The following is a 12065-nucleotide window of genomic DNA, read 5'->3' as shown; positions in this document are numbered from 1 at the left end:
AACCGGAAGGATAATTTTTGGCACAGAAATACTCCATCAAATGTCTATCTTATTTTTTGAAGCGTTGTCTATTGTTTAGCATGGGAATCCAAGTCTTTAACTATGTAAAAACGCTCAGTATGCATGAAATATGAAAATCATACCCATGTTACCCTCGATTTCCGTTTTATGTTGTAGAATCTATGGAAACTCCAAAGACGCTTTACTATATTATGTGTATATGTTTGCAACTGTTACATATATCGACTGAAAACAAATTGCTGTATAGCTCAACACCTTCAGTCTTATGTTTTAAATCCTGTTTTCTTGATTTACAGCGATTAACCGTTTTTTATCATGTGCAACAAGTTTCATATAGCTGCCAAGCGAACGCACAGAGTAGCATTATTACATAACTTTCAACACACTCAAATGTATCTAATATGATAAAAGCGCTGCGTTACCCTTCATACGCATGAGTGGAAGAAGCGAAAACGGTCGTCTGTGGCATAATAAAAGCTCCACTGCTCTCGAGCCGTGGGTCACGCTTGTCTCTCATTAGCAATCACTCTAGCAGCCTCATTCTGCTCTAAAGGCTTTCAGCCCCACAGCGCTTTATACTACAGAAACATTAATACATCTTTAATACATTAACTCATCCATGAATATGATTTCTACCCGAGTCCCATTCGATTATTTTCCACTGGTTATAGAGGTGAAGACAGCAACTCCCATAATTCTGCAAAATCAAGGCATTATCAAGCTAGGACTTTGTTTTGTATAAGTGGCCTGTAGTGGCAAAAATTACATATTGTGCCTTTAAGGAAATATTAGATTCTGGTTAAGTTCTTCTAAATTATGGTAAAGCCAATCATTCTCAGATAAAGCTGGGACTTTAAATCACATAGACTGAAACTTGATCAGATTACAATGATATGGTACTTGATGCTGACTGCTAGAATAGGTTACAAAAAAACAAAAAAAAAAAAAAAAACTGGAGATTCATGATCCCAAAAATGTATCTAGGTTCCAATGTATCAGTCATATTTGTTTTTCATGTAATAAAGAACCAGCTGGCTACGCTGTACACAGCGGCTCCTAATTGTGTTACCCGCGTGGAGATCTGACCTCCGCTTGGTGCGGATTCAATTATATTATTGTAAGACAGCCAGACAACTGACCTACACTGAAATGTAGAGCGTCTCGTTTCTGTGCTTTGTATGTACAAGTGTGTGGTATATAAGAGATTTGGGTTGTCTGTTGTATATTGGTGGGCTGGTGATGGATTAAGGCCAAAATACAAGAAGAGACAAGCATCAGCGAGACACAAAAGCAGAGGGGGGAAAGGATGTCAACTAAAGGCTGAATATTTGTTTAGGTGTCAGCATGTGATGTGTCCCAAATTCATAGAAATATAATTTTTATTTTTCATAAAATTATAGCTTATAATAGCCAAAATAATAGCCAAGAAAATATCCTCCAGACCATCACACCACCAACAACCTTAACCACTGATGCTTACATGTTGCTTATGCCAAATTCTACCCCTACCATCTTAATGTCACACCAGAAATCGAGACTCATCAGACTAGGCAACGTTCAGAGCCTGTGTGAATTGTAGCCTCAGTTTCATGCTGTGATCTGACAAGAGTGGCACCCGCTGTTCTGAGTTCAGAGCAACAGTTTCTGAAATACCCTGACCAGCCCATTTGGCACCAACAACCATGCCATGTTCAAATTCACTTAGACCTTTCTTCCCCTTCTGATGCTCAGTTTGAACTTCAGCAGATCTTCTTGACAATGGCTGAATCCGAAAATCACCCTCTATACCCTTAAATAGGGCACTATTTGAAGGGACAGCCATTTGTAGTCCGAAACTATAATGGACGATATTTAGTGCACTCATTCCATCCCACATTGCACCGTGACCGCAATAGCAAATGTACAGCCAATGTACACACAACGGCTGTCCGAATTTAATCAATTTCATTCACTCCTTCAAGTGAACTGTATTAGTGGACTAAAGAGGGTTTAGGGGGCGATTTCCGATTCAGCTCATGTCTACATGGCTAGCGCTTCTTTTACACGTACACGGTTATTTTGAAAAACAGAGACATTTCCCTTCGTTTGCAGCCTTCATTTACACGCATTGGCTTACATGGGCTTGAGCTTCTCGTTACATGGCATGCTCTTGATGGCATACTCACCTAAAGGATTATTAGGAACACCTGTTAAATTTCATCACTTCAATCAACCAATCACATGGCAGTTGCTTCAATGCATTTAGGGGTGTGGTGCTGGTCAAGACAATCTCCTGAACTCCAAACTGAATGTCAGAATGGGAAAGAAAGGTGATTTAAGCAATTTTGAGCATGGCATGGTTGTTGGTGCCAGATGGGTGGTCTGAGTATTTCACATTCTGCTCAGTTACTGGGATTTTCACACACAACCATTTCTATGGTTTACAAAGAATGGTGTGAAAAGGGAAAAACATCCAGTATGCGGCAGTCCTGTGGGTGAAAATGCCTTGTTAATGCTAGACGTCAGAGGAGAATGAGCCGATTGATTCAAACTGATAGAAGAGCAACTTTGACTGAAATAACCACTCATTACAACCGAGGTATGCAGCAAAGCATTTGTGAAGCCACAACACGCACAACCTTGAGACAGATGGGCTTACAACAGCAGAAGACCCCACTGGGTACCACTCATCTCCACTACAAATAGGAAAAAGAGGCTACAATTTGCCCAAGCTCACTAAAATTGGACAGTTGAAGACTGGAAAAATGTTGCCTGGTCTGATGAGTCTCCATTTCTGTTGAGACATTCAGATGGTAGAGTCAGAATTTGGTGTAAACAGAATGAGAACATGGATCCATCCCTTAGTGCCAATTGGGCATCGTTTAAATGTCACAGCCTAATGTCCCAGAGCATTGTTTCTGACCATGTCCATCCCCTTTTGACCACCATGTGCCCATCTTCTGATGGCTACTTCTGGCAGGATAATGCACCATGTCACAAAGCTCAAATCATTTCGAGTTGGTTTCTTGAACATGACTGTAACGAAGTTCGTAGATGGGAAGGAAGGAGGCGGGAACCAGCAAACGTTTAACAAATTTTAATTCAAAATAAATAAACAAAACAAAAGTAATCCACGGGCAGCCCCTCACGGACGACTGCCCGCACATACACACACATAATAAAACGCAGGCAGCCCCTCACGGACGACTGCCCGCACACACACAACAAAACGTAAATTAAACATAACATAAATCCAGGCCTGGTCCTCTCTCATCTTTCGCTGCTTTCGCTCCTCCTTTTATGCTCCCGTCACTTGGCAGCGAGACGAAACCGGTGTGTCGCACAGCTGGTACTCATTACCACTCGTAACTGGCCCGCTCTCGCGGTCCCTCACCCCGCTGCTTGCCACATACCCCCATTGGCCCTCGCAGGAGTGCACTCCCGAGACTGCACTCTACCCCCCGATCATGGCGGCCGCGGCACCTGGGGGTAAGGACAGAGAGGCGAGAGAAATGGAGACGGGAGCACGAGGAGCGACACAACGAAAGAGGGGAGAGAGGGAAAAATAAAATAAAAATCTGGTCCGGTTCCCAGACACACTGCCGTTCGGCCCTCCGCCAGCCGAGAGGCTCTTCCTCGCGGTGCTGTGCGATGGCACTGGACGCTTGGTGGACAGCTCGATCCTCCTCTGCCCCCTGGCGGCCGGTGTTGACTCCTCCTACTGAGGTACCCGGCAGCGAGCCCCGCGCTCCCTGCTCCTCCCCTAACCGGCGGACGGCATCAGGCTCCGGCTCACGGCAAGCGCGGCGACTCCTCAGCTCCCTCTCGGGCGGCAGCCTCCCCACCTCGACCTAGGGGCACGGCAGCGAGGTCTCTGTCCCACCTTCCTCACTCCAGCACTATCACCTCGGGCAGCCCTCGCGGTCCTCATTCATCCGCGCTGCCCGACCTCCTCAGCACCGCGATCCCCCTCAGCAGCGAGGGCTCTTCGAACGCATGTCCCTTCTTTCGCCCCGGGTTTTGGCACCAGTGTAACGAGGTTCGTTGATGGAAGGAAGGAGGCGGGAACTGACGAACGTTTAACAAACTTTTTAAACTCAAAATAAATAAACAAAACGAAAGTAAACCGCGGGCAGCCCCTCACGGACGACTGCCCGCACACACACAACAGAACGTAAACAAAACATAACATAAAATCCAGTCCTGGTCCTCTCTCGTCTTGTACTGTCTTTGCTCCTCCCTTTATACTCCCGTCACTCCGCCATGGTGAGACGAGACCGGTGTGTCGCGCAGCTGGCGCTCATTACCACTCGCCACTGGCCTGCTCTCACGGTCCCTCGCCTCGCTGCTTGCCACAATGACAATGAGTTCACTGTACTAAACTGGCCCCCACAGTCACCCGATCTTAACCCATTAGAGCATCTTTGGGATGTGGTGGAACCGGAGCTTCGTGCCCTGGATGTGCATCCCACAAATCTCCATCAACTGCAAGATGCTATCCTATCAATATGGGCCAACATTTCTAAAGAATGCTTTCAGCACCTTGTTGAATCAATGCCACGTAGAATTAAGGCAGCTCTGAAGGTCGAATGGGGGTCAAACACATCATTAGTATGGTGTTCCTAATAATCCTTTAGGTGAGTGTACATGGGTATGTTATTTTTGGAACCGGAGAGGTTGAAATATCCGTTTATAAAAACAGCCGCCCACGTGTAATCGTAGCCTAAACGCATTGTGATACTGCCATGTGATTTGCTGATTAGATATTTGCCTTAACGAGTAATTGAACACGTGAATCTATTAAATGCCAGTGAGTGTATAAAAAGCACTTGAAAAAACACAAAAATAACTTCCCAAATAAAAAAGATGAAACCTGTAGTTGTAATAAAATCCCATGGGACAAATTGCCTGATAAATATTAATTTAGCAGTGAAATTGAGATTTCAACATAAAATAGATGTTGAACATAAACATTTTAAAATTATTTGAAAATGTAGCAAAAGGAACATAGGTTTAGTTAGTGATAGGTTGGACATTCATATGTTCACAAGGCTGCCACCACATCTAGCGTCTGATATGTTATTATTATGATGGCTAAAGCTGGAGCTTTCACAAGAGAGTTCTTGTGTGAATCAGTTTTTTGATTTGATCTCTTGAGTCGTTAATCTCACCCATATAATCCTGTCCTATTCTTTTTCTTTCATCCCTCACTCTCTTCTCTCAGCAGTCTTCCTCTTTTCTTCCATCCCAGTGTTGCTGTTTTTCTTTGATTGAATAAGAAATCCAAGATTCAATCCCTACCCTGCAGATGAGTTACTCTTGCTCAGACTTATGCTTTTCTTCATAAGATTAAATACTATTAGATTCTATTTTTTATTTTTTGTGTGTGTCAGGGTTAATGACCTTTTTTAAATTGTTAATTTATTAATGTTATTATATCAGTGTCATTTAGAGAATTTGAAGGGTGAGATAAATTCTGACTTCATCGTGTTGTTAGTCACACTCTAGCTTAGTTGAGGAGTGAAAAGTGAAATATAGGGATTGAACGGAAAGCTGTTCAAGTTTTGTATGCAATTCATTGTGTTTGGGAATACAAGCTTTAAAGAACGAGGTGTGATGAATAATAGATAATACCTAATACACTTTCACATTTTCCTCAAGCACAGCCACATAATCCCCTGAAAGCAGAGAGTTTGTAGGGAAATGATTATTATGATTAATGTTGTGTGAAAGGTTTACGATTGAATGAACTGCTGGCTGGAAAGTGCAAGTGTGAGGGAATGAGGAAGGGAACCATTCTTTTGATTTGAGCATTAAGTTGCAAACATCAATTAGTTGCCTTCTCCATCCTTCTGACCACTTTAAATATTGCAACTCCCAGTTAGTAAATTAAATACAAAATCTGAGTAAAATTGATCAAGCATTGGACTGGATCTGTACAAAATTATTTATAAAAAATAGGCTCATGGGATTTTTATTTATTTTTGCTAACTTTGAAGTCCAAACTGGGAGGTGACATTATAATTGAAAATTAATATCAGACAAAAAGACATGCATTTAACATCAAACATTAAAGAGAAGGCACAAAACTGCACATAATCCAGACTTTAAAATCACACAGATTCAGCACAACAAACACCTCTATAAACCACTATAACATGAATGTTATAGGTTCTGATAAAGCGGCCTCCAGCATGGTCTCATTGCTAATGCTATTTCCCGCCATGAATGAACAATCACAGACACAGCTCCTCTTTTGAGTAGTATACTGTATGACAGATATATGAGAGTTTGCGTAAAAGTATAAATTGCATCATCAAGCACTTCATAAAGAACCACTTTTGCACGAACCCCTGTGTGAGGTTCACTACCTTTGTACTGAAATAATCATCCTTAAATAACATTGCCAGAGTTCAGCAAACCAAAACATTTGTTTAAGTCAAGATTATGACTGACAATACACTGGCTCGGCAGAAACGTGAAAACTGCTCCTGTGACACAGCCGTCCATACCTGACCAAAGACAGATGCCACAATGGGTCTGAGTTTCCTGCGCTCCGTCTCTCCTCTGAAGGGCTCTGCCTCGGGTTCAGTGGGAGAGTTCAGACTGAGGGTTTTGGTTTTTGGCGGGCGTTTGAAGCTGCCGCCACCCGAAGAGGTGCTCCATCTCCTCAGCTTCTCTATCTTCTTTCTAAAGGACCCCTACATCAAGCAAAAGAGCATTTGATTAGAGAGATGAAATTTGAGGTCTATATTTGAAGACCGGGACTAGATATCACATTGGCTATAAATCAATAAATTTGAGGTTGTTTCAACCCATGTTTAGGTCATGAATAAATCCAATCATTGGTTTAAAATGTTAAATTTAAATTTGAAATCAAATGGTAGGAAGGGTGAGAAAAGTATCTTGGTTTCCTCAAAATATCAAGCTGCACAACATTGATAACAGTTAAGATATGTTTTTTGAGCACCACATCAGCATATTAAAATGATTTCTGAAGGATCATGTGACACTGAAGACTGGCGTTATGATGCTGAAAATTCAGCTTTGCCATCACAGGAATAAATTACATTTGAAAATATATAAAAATGCTGTTATTTTAAATTGTAATAATATTTCAGGATTGTTTTACTGTATTTTTGATCTAATAAATGCAGCTGTGGTGAGCATGAGACTACTTACAACATTAAAAAACCTCACTGAACCCCAACTTTTTAATAGTATATTGTATATACTATTTTATTATATGATATATTTATTATTTATTAATATTTTTTTATTTATTTATTAATATATTTTTTTTAATTTATTAATAATTTTTTTTGTCATTTTTTTTGCAATAATGGTTCAATTTTAATTTTAGGGTTTTGTTGTCAAAACTTTAATATATATGCCTTTACAGAAAGCCATACCCTATAGAAAAATAGGGTGTTAAAATTGAACCTTTAGAGGTATGACAGCTTGTCGCTGGGGCAGTACCCTTAAAAGGACATCTTTGTACCTTTTTTACTCCTAAAAGGTGCATATTAGTACCTTTGAGTACAAATGCGTACCTTAAAGTACTACTATGAATCTTTTTGTGGTAAAAATGGTACAAAGATGTCCTTTTAAGGGTACTGCCCCAGCGACAAGCTGTCGTACCTCTTAAGGTTCAATTTTAACACCCTATTTTTCTGTGTATAAGAAACCTTAAATGTGTAACAAGTACTCCTAGTTTTCTACTTTACTAGCCTATTTTACTTCAAGTCTGTCTTTTTCATTAAACATTTATCGTTCATTACACATATACTTTAGTGTCAATCTGCCAGATTTACTACTTTTGCAATCAGTTGTGCTCAATATCAGCATAACTCTCAAAGGCCACATACCTTTTTGACAATCTTGTCTTGAGGAACCTCAATGGTTTCCATGCTGCCTGCTTCCATAGACATTTTTCTCTTTGACGGCTGATGAGCATTAATGCTTTTCTATGGCTCTGTGTTCCTGCCTCTCACTTTGTCTGTTTAGATTCTGTTGCAGGAAATTACATTGAGTGTTTCCCCTGCACATCACTCGCCCCTCCCCTCCTTTCTCTCTCCCTCTCTCATGTTCTTTCTATTTCATTCATTCTATCTCAATCTGTTTCTCTCTAATACGGTCCCTCCATCTCTCACTCTCTCTCACTCATTCATATGTAGGTTCTCTGTCTCCTCCCCCTTTTTGCTGTATAGATGCTCTGTGTCAAAAATTAATATAGGGAATATTTTCCCATCGCCAGAAGCAATAATACAAAACTTGATTCTAATAATTTCCTTTTAATTTTTAGTCAAAATAAAATGGATGCTCCTAACATATAGTCCATATTCATTGTCATTTTTTATTATAATCTCACCTTTTGTGTTGTGACACAATTTTGAAAGCAAATGAAAATGCTTTTCTTTTTATTCCCACAACAACTATATTCATTTCGTCTCATCAGACAGTAGATTAATGTACCGGCATTGTGTGATTGGACTGTAAGGAGAAATGATTCGTCTCTCATTCTTTTTCCTGATTTACATCTGATTTAATCCTTTATCCTGTCTCCTGCTCTCTCACAAAATCCTCTTACACATTCATGTTCATGTCATGTAATTTTTCATCCTCAATTTCCACTAAACACCATTTATTTACATTGCCACATATATATGGGTCATTCTAAATTAAGCCATTTACCTTCCAAAAATGTTAAGAGATTGCTTTTTAAAAAATTACTAATATAACAAGATATGTAAATTCTTGATTGATCATTTGTGGGAATTATGACTATATGTATAGTTTATTTTAATATGTTTACCTGCATGTGAGTTCATGACAATTTCCATATTTTACTTAAAATTGCTTACAAAAAAAATCCTACTTTGAATAAAGATTTTTTTTTTAATGTTCTGTCATTTGCTGCCTAGGCAAATGCTTAAAATCTAATATAAAAATACTAAACTTCTTTTTTTTTTTTTCATTGCAGCTCAATATTGTCAACTACTCATGCAACCTTCTGGATTCATCTTCTGAAATCGGTCCTCGATCAAAGACCAGATGTCCTGACGAGCAGTTTCAATAAACAGGGGGTAAGACTCGCATTCCACAGATTTTTGGCATGTACTTAGACAGCATGCATAACCCACACATAAACAGTAAAGTTATGTAAGAGTATACGTGGACAATGAAGAAAAAATCCACAGAGGCAACTGATCCCTATGATCTGCATGGTACATTTTGTTCTGATCTCGAGGAATTTGTCACATTCATAGAGATGCTAGAAATGCTTTCATTCGATAATATGGTTGATGTAAAGGCCTATTGAACAACCAACAACATTCGTTGTGGTCTGCTTAATTTAATAAGAAGCATATTTGGGAAGAATATGAAACTGTTTCTTGCTAAGCATGACACTGTTTGTATGACAATGAGTCAGTGGGCACGTACGCTCCAGTGTAAAAAAACTTCTTGATTTGCTTGCTCTCCACAGCTTGTTTCCTCATTCCCTTTGTCCCAGAGTAGCGGCAAGCTGCCAGTGACGCATACATGGAGTTTTAATACCTCTAAGAGCATCTGTTTCCTACTGTTATAGCACAGTGCTCACTCTTTTACAGCTTAAAACATGAACTGTTCCGTCTGTCCACTCTATTCTCCATCCGTTCACTAATTTCTACCCCCCCCCCCCACACACACACACACACTCCCCCTTCTCACATGATCTCTTGCTAACAACTGCTGAAAACTGGGTCAACATCATTGAGTATACAGATACAGACAGTGAAGGTCTTGCACATTAGTAAAGACCACATTCAATTATTTCTTTACACCTGGGAAATAAAGATTGTGTATTTTGAAAATGATTGGAAATAAGGAAGAAATATTTGAGATTCGGTACTATTTCAAGGTCACTAATCAAGTACGCACATTTATAATGTTATTCATGTGAGCACCAGATAGTTGGATGTTCTTGCTCCCATTGGTTTTACACAAACGTTTTAGTTCATGCAGCCTGCGTTCTGACTCACCGTCCACTTTATTAGGTACACATTGCTAATACCAGGTTGGTACCCATTTGCCTTCAGAACTACCTCTTAATTATTTGGGGTATTGATTCAACGAGGTGCTGTAAACACTCATCAGAGATTTTGCTCCATCTTGATATGATAGCATCACACAGTGCAGCAGATTTGTAAGCTACACATTCATGATGAGAATCTCCTGTTCCAGCACATCCCAAAGCTGCTCTATTAGATTGAGATCTTGTGACTGTCAAGGCCATGAGTATCATAAACTGTCATGTTTAGGTAACTAGTTTGTGATGCTTTGAGCTTTGTGACATGGCACGTTATCCTGCTGGAAGTAGCCAAGAGAAGATGGGTGCAGCGGTGCACTGTGGTCATTTGTGGACCTTGGTTGTAACAAGTGTTTATTTGAGTAACGGTTGCCTTTCTATCTGCTTGAACCAGTCTGGCCATTCTCCTCTGACCTGCCTGGTCATTTCATAATTGCCACTCATTGGAAACTTTCTATTTTTTTGGACTATCCTAGGTTTTGTGTAAAATTATAATTGTGTAAAAAAGTTTCTGAAAATACTCTAATCTGAGTATTTATAAGAATCTGGAGTATGGAGGCTTGGTGGGCTCTTTTTTTCGGACGTTTTGAATTTTCTCTCTCGTACCACCCGGGTTCTAAAACTATCAAACCTGATGCTTTGTCTCTCGTTTTTGACCGCTCCGAACACCCGTCTACTCCCGAGTGCATTTTTCCTGAGAGACTTATCATCTCGACACTCACATGGGAGGTCGAATCGAAGGTCAACTCGGCCTTAGAAGGGGTAACGCCCTCGGGAGTTTGGTCGTTATTCGACGTTATTCGATGGGGTCATGGTTCCAATGTAGCTTGTCATCCAGGAGTCAATAGAACCACATTTTTGGTAAAGCAATGGTTCTGGTGGCCTGGTAGGGCTCTGGACATTTGTGTTGGGTTGTTCGGTCTGTTCCTTCAAGACCCTGGTCCCACATTCCTCTAGATTTTGTTACCGCCCTCTCAGGGCAAGACAATCGTTTTGACCGTGGTGGACCGGTTCTCGAAAATGGTTCATTTTATTCCCTTGCCTAAATTACCTTCTGCCAAGGAGACAGCGGTGGCTGTCAGATCACGTCTTTTGTTTACATGGCTTTCTGATGGACGTGGTTTCCGACAGGGGACCCAAATTTATATCCAAATTTTGGTGTGATTTCTGTAAATTACTGGGGGTGACAGTAAGTTGGTTTTCGGGTTTCCATCCCCAGAGCAATGGTCAAACCGAGCGAGCCAATCAGGATATTGAGAGAGTGTTGCGATGTATTGCTGCCAAGAACCCTTCCTCTTGGAGTCAACTGATTTCTTGGGTTGAGTACGCTCACGACTCGTTACCAGGGTCGGCCACGGGCCTCTCTCCGTTCAAGTGTAGTTTAGGGTACCAGCCACCTATCTTTCCTAGTCTGAAATCCGAAGTCGCGGTCCCCTCCACCCACGCCTTCTTCCAGAGGTGTCGTCACACATGGAATAGAGCCTGTGAGACTCTGCTCCATGTGGGTAGACGTACCAGGGCCCAAGCCGATCGCCTCCGGTCTAAGCCTCCCGTCTACGTTGTGGTCAAAAAGTTTGGCTTTCATCCAAGAACATTCCTTTGTGTTCCGTAAGTAATAAACTGGCTCCTAAATTAATTTGCCCGTTTCCTGTCACTAAAATCATTAGCCCGGTGACAGTCCGCCTCAAACAAACCGTGTGTATAGAGGGTTGAGAGAGTGATAAATCATTGTTCATTCGCAATTGGATCCTTCTGTTCTTTCCTACCAGCACACACGACAGTTTGAACTTCAGGAAAATCACCTTGACCATGGCTGAATCTAAAATAGAGGGTATGTACATCCCTTTCCCACCGGAACAGCCCCCCCTCAGCCGGACTGAGTGGCAAAAGAGCTGTTGCATCACTGGATTTAATAGGATTAATAGTTTGGATTCCATATAATGTTCCTTAGAACTTATCCAGCATCCAGTGATCCATGGATATTGACGTGCAGCCA

Source organism: Pseudorasbora parva, chromosome 4, assembly GCF_024679245.1.
Source record: "Pseudorasbora parva isolate DD20220531a chromosome 4, ASM2467924v1, whole genome shotgun sequence".
In the NCBI taxonomy this organism is placed as follows: domain Eukaryota; kingdom Metazoa; phylum Chordata; class Actinopteri; order Cypriniformes; family Gobionidae; genus Pseudorasbora; species Pseudorasbora parva.
Note: the sequence above shows the minus strand (reverse complement) of the source record.